At 42.6% G+C, this 5209-nt stretch overlaps 1 long non-coding RNA gene across 2 annotated transcripts; it reads right to left on the minus strand.

The window, feature by feature from the left end:
• Nucleotides 1-1259: 1259 nt before the first annotated feature.
• On the minus strand, nt 1260-4602 carry LOC311531861. 2 transcript variants are annotated; one of them, XR_014714295.1, is made up of 2 exons: nt 4438-4602; nt 1260-1671 (listed from the first exon to the last, which is right to left on the minus strand). It is a non-coding gene; the product is annotated as an uncharacterized lncRNA (long non-coding RNA). The 2 variants fall into 2 exon arrangements; XR_014714296.1 differs by having other exon boundaries at nt 4310-4602.
• Nucleotides 4603-5209: the final 607 nt, after the last annotated feature.

Genomic DNA, 5209 nt, shown 5'->3' on the forward strand with positions numbered 1-5209 from the left:
CGGTGTGACTTGCTATGGACAGCAATGTCTGCAGGCAGAGGGATGTAAACACTCACAAGGAAAAGTCCAAAACGGTAGATGTCTGTCCATCCCCTCCTCCCCCCCCTCCCCAATCAGACATCTTTGAAAACAAGGCCCTGACTTGGTAATATGTTCAAGTGCTTGTAGATGAAATTGTGTCGCTGTCTAGAGGAAGTGATGCCTGCCAGCCTGCTAAGCATGTACGATATAGACCCAGACATATACAGACACAAGGCTTTGGAGCAGGACAGGGAAGCCAACCACAGGCTGCAGTGTGCAGGGTCCCAGACATACAGCTCCTTTCATAACGCTGCAGAGAGCTGAGCCCCACCAAAGCTTCTGGGCATCGTCTTCTGGATGGACCTTCTAGAAAGCAGAGCGGTGCAAATGTTCTCGTGCAAGATCCTGGCTGCCGAAATCTTAAAACCAGTTGCAAACTTCCCAGGCAGTCCTGGGCCTGTGAAATGTGATCACCGCCAGGTTTAGCTGGTGACCAGATTTATTTGAATGTGGGGAAAAATAAGTGTGAGCAGGATGGATCCAAAGAATTGGTTGCAATGCATCAACTCCAGAAACCACTCTGGGCCTGTTGTAGTTTTGTTAATCTAGTCATGCACCAGACACTAATCACATGACCTGTGGTTGACCATCTGTTGTCTTGGGTGATGCTTAGCTTTGATTTGACTGGGCATACACACACATAAGGCCAGCTGTTGGGGCCTGAATTGAGGTTGTGGGGGAAGAGCAGGATAATTTAAGGATCTATTGAAAGTCTTAGATTGAGAAACACATTGAGGAAAATATTGATCTTTCGGCAAGAGGGGTAGGTGGGGAAGGAAAGGGATGCGAATGAAAGAGTTGCAAACGATTACATCCTCTAACTTGACATGCCAAGTGCAGCTTAATGCCTAATTGTTTACTGGCTGTAATTTAATTGGACCTTGAAAGGCTTATTTTGCCTTTCAGTTTCTACTTTTGCTGACGTGTTTGGATACTAAGAGAGATATGGGGAATGTAGAAAAGTCCCACAAATACCCTCAAAGCTGCTCTCGAGAGAGGCATCATAGAAATGCCTATAAATAAATAAACCCAAACCAGAACTAGTTGCTTGTGTTGCATAACGTACACAAGATAAAAAATGCACAGTGCTGTCATTTCCAGCCGGCAAATTAGCTGGGTTTCAATAAAGAAATATTTTCAATATTTATTTTTTGCAATAAAGAAAAATGCCAAGAAAGTCAGATGAGCAGCACGTATTTAGCAGGGGTTTATTTTTACCAATTGGTTCCCCATCTTAAAAAACTAGAGAGAAAGATTCTACACCTGTGCAAATTCATAAGGCTAAATTCTCAGATGGTATAAATCTGGGGATCTGGTCCACCGATCTGGATTTACATTCACTGCAGAAGAGACCAGAATCTGACCCGCAATGGCTTAGTTAACAGTTTGCAGTTGCCAAAGACAAAAAATTCTTTGTTTCATCCAGTTTTGGCAAGTTTTGGCCTGAAAAATGTCCTAGTGGTGTTGTCCTTTTCCAGCCCAGAGGCTGTCTGCGGATTTGAGCCATCAATGAGTGCCTCAGTTCAGAGCGGAGCAGAATGAAATGCCTTCAGCAGCCTGAATCTGTTGTTGGGAGGATGCCATTAAGCACTGGTTAAAAAAGAAAACAATATAAATAGACAAAGCCTGGGATCAGACTAAAAAAAAGTTACAAACTATATTTATTCTGCCAGAGACACTTTGCTGCCTTACGCCCTTACATTAAGTTAAAAGCCTCATAAGTTACTATTCACAGAGGGCCAAATTCCAGGAGGTGCAACGCCCACGGTCTTAGTAGAATTGCTTCTGTTTGCTGCCCCTATAACTGAGATCAGAACGGGCTGGGATTCTGCCCTGCCTCCCACTCTATGGGTATGCTGCTGCCGTAGCACATAGTGGTGGGACTGGTTTCAGACTGGTAGCCGCGTTAGTCCATATCAGCCACAAGGGGACGGAGAAGATTTCCCCAGCTCAGATCTGCATTAGGTTGTTGTCAGCTACTCTGCGTAGACCACCTCACACAAGCCCTGCTATAGGCAGTTTGCCCAGGGGCAAGAGCAGGCAGGGCTGTGAGACAGAGTGCTAGAGGGATTCAGAAGGCTGGAAAGGAGAGCTCTCTAGGGCTACTCTATGCCAGAGTGGTAGCCGTGTTAGTCTGTATCAGCAAAAAAACCAAGGAGTACTTGAGGCACCTTAGAGACTAACAAATTTATTTGGGCATAAGCTTTTGTGGGCTAAAACCCACTTCATTGGCATGCATCTGATGAAGTGGGTTTTAGCCCACGAAAGCTTATGCCCAAATAAATGTGTTAGTCTCTAAGGTGCCACAAGTACTCCTTGTTTTTTTTCTATGCCAGAGACCACTTTGGCCTCTGGAGCAACCCCAGAGTGGTTAACAAAGTGGGTGTTAATTTTGCCCCACCCCTCCTCAGCTGTTCTTCGTGGAGACATAGCCCAGAATTTCAGCCTGGGTGTTTTGACTGAGTCACAGGTGAGTGCAAACTGAGCAAGCCCTGAACAAAAGTATTGCCAGCCCCAAGCATTCAAAAATAATGTGTCAGGCCTCAAAACAAACAAAATGTGTTTTTTAAAAATATGGTTCATTTAATTTGCCTGCCGGTTTGAGCCTCTAGGGTGCATTCAGGTCACATTTTCCAGCCTGACTCTGCAACCATCAGGGCTAGAAACTTACTTTAAATAAAATTTAAAAAAAAAAAAAAAGCTGAGATCCTTAATTAATGGCACGACTCCAGGAGCTTGGGCTGTTAGAAAAGCATGAAATATCACTATCTTTGCAATAGAACTGAGAGAGTTTGCAACACTAGAATAAGCATCTTGGGAACTGGCCCAATATACAGGTGTATTTTATTTCTTTATATGCAACTGAGTTGTTTGTTTTTTTTTAAATGAGAACTGATTGTTTTTTGCTGAGATGTAATCATCCCCCTGCAGTATTGTGAACCCAAACACAACAGAACTGGGCCAGTGCATGAGAACCTGAAACTGACTAGATACAGCACATGAAACTGACCAGCACATTCCCACAATCCAAGATGAGTGAAATTCAAATATCAACCTGTTTTTATGGCAAATAATAAATCAGAATTTAAGAAATGTTTCACATCCAATAATTGGAGAGGCTACTAGTCACACAGCTAAGAAGCCCTGGGGTTAAACATGACTAGCAACATATGTTTGTTTCTTGTTCATGCTGCAAATTACAATGGTGTTAGTGAACATGTTAAAACACAATTACAGATTGTAGCCCCTGGTGAGAAAGTAGAACCCCTCATACACAGATTTAGTAATAACAAAATAAAAGTAGAATAAACTGCTAACAAAGGTTTCCTGTCCCAGCACTAAGGAAAGGATTTGTCATTTACCAATACAATCTCTGCAGAAACTCAGGAAAAAAAAGGCATTTGCCAGAGATTTTCCTGATGACACTCCACAAGTGTCAAGCATTCATATCAGTGCATGGCCCAATACTAGGAAGTGCTAAGCACCCTCCATTTCTTGCAGGATTGAACCAGCTACACTCCAGAGATTTTTAAAGCAGCATTTAAAGACACACAAAGCTAGAGCCAAATCGGCATTTCCATTAACCCAGTTTATATCAGCTGAGGGTCTGAAACCAGGCTCTGAAGGTACCATTGCAGCAGGGAAATGAAAGGTGGCAAATGGAGCTGTTCAGCGCATAACAATGAGTGTGGATTTTTCCCCACACCCACTTTATTGCTGAAAAGACATTTGTTTATTTTAGTTTATTAATTTATTTTCTATTTCAAATGACAACTAAAGGCCTTGTATCAGGGCTCAGACCATCCTTCACAAGCATTGACATCTGACCTACCCAAGTAAAATGCTCTGACAGTTGGGTTTTTTCCATAATCAATTTTAACTGTAAAAGAATTCTTATCAGAGGAAAGTATACAGTGCATGGTTTTAACTAATAACAATAATAATTAATAATTCATTGCAGTCATGGCTAGCAGCTCCAATCAAGAAGCAGGACTCTGTTGTGCTAGGCACTGTACAAACAGAACAAAAAGCTGAGTTACCAGCAGAAACCCCAAATCAGTGGGTGGGAAAGTTTTAGTTTCAAACCCTGCGACCTGCAAACCCTGCAGTTTTTGTCTGAGGTTAGATCCAAAGCTACCCAGTGTACATTTCCCACTTCTACCCCAGACCTGACTCGACATGACGACTTTCAAAGCAGCTGATGAGATGTTAGCCCCACCAAACCTACCCTGAGTCCTGATTCATTCCCGTCTCTGATGTCTCACTGTGTGACCCTGGGGAAATGACATCTTCTCTGCACCTCGGAGGGCCTCAGTTTCCTCTGTGTGCATCATGGGGGCAATGATCCTGGCTCACCTTTAGAAAACACTTTGCGATCCTTGAACATGGTGGATAGAGAAGCCTGTTGTTTCCAGTGACAGCAATGTGTCAGGAGAACATACATGGTGGGGGGGTTATTCTCATTCAGTGGTTTGCAGATATAGGAGGTGATTTTTGTAACTGGGAGTGCTGCTTGCTTGATCTTTGGATCTTAGCACAGTCAGCAGATGTGACTGAAAGACTCCCAGGGAGCAGATTGCTTGAGTCACAAGGTACTTTTCGCATAGTGATTTTCCTGGCGTTTATTTTCTTTCCACTCATCCGGTATAGTTGTTTTGACATTAATGTCATCAAACATCATTAAACAGTGGGGAATCTGAGGTTTTCACACTGAACTTCAGTAAGACTGCACTGATAAAAAGGGCAACCCTATTTATTCTAACAAGATTTAAAATGGTGTAAATACCGTTGATAGACAAAAGCACTATAGCTTAGTAATAATACTTTGAACTCACCTTTCCATATGTGTCCTTCAAAGATCTCCAAGCGCTTTACAAAAGGTAGTTCCTTTGCACTAGCAAATCACCTGCCAACCAGTCCAAATTTCTGCAGCTGAATTTATTACTCAGGAGCACTGAGCAAATAGTTTGGGCGGATAATTTGCAAACAGTGGGTTGTTTGCAAACTCTTCCTTCTGGCTTTTTGTTGTTTGTATACCATGCTTGGCCACCTACGCCATATGCAATTTTTTTATGCTCCCTGATTGGTTGGCTGAAATTTTTTAAGCCAAAGTATAACTAAGAGCAAA

Source organism: Lepidochelys olivacea (genome assembly GCF_965140295.1).
Source record: "Lepidochelys olivacea isolate rLepOli2 genome assembly, chromosome: 16".
NCBI classification, from domain to species: domain Eukaryota; kingdom Metazoa; phylum Chordata; order Testudines; family Cheloniidae; genus Lepidochelys; species Lepidochelys olivacea.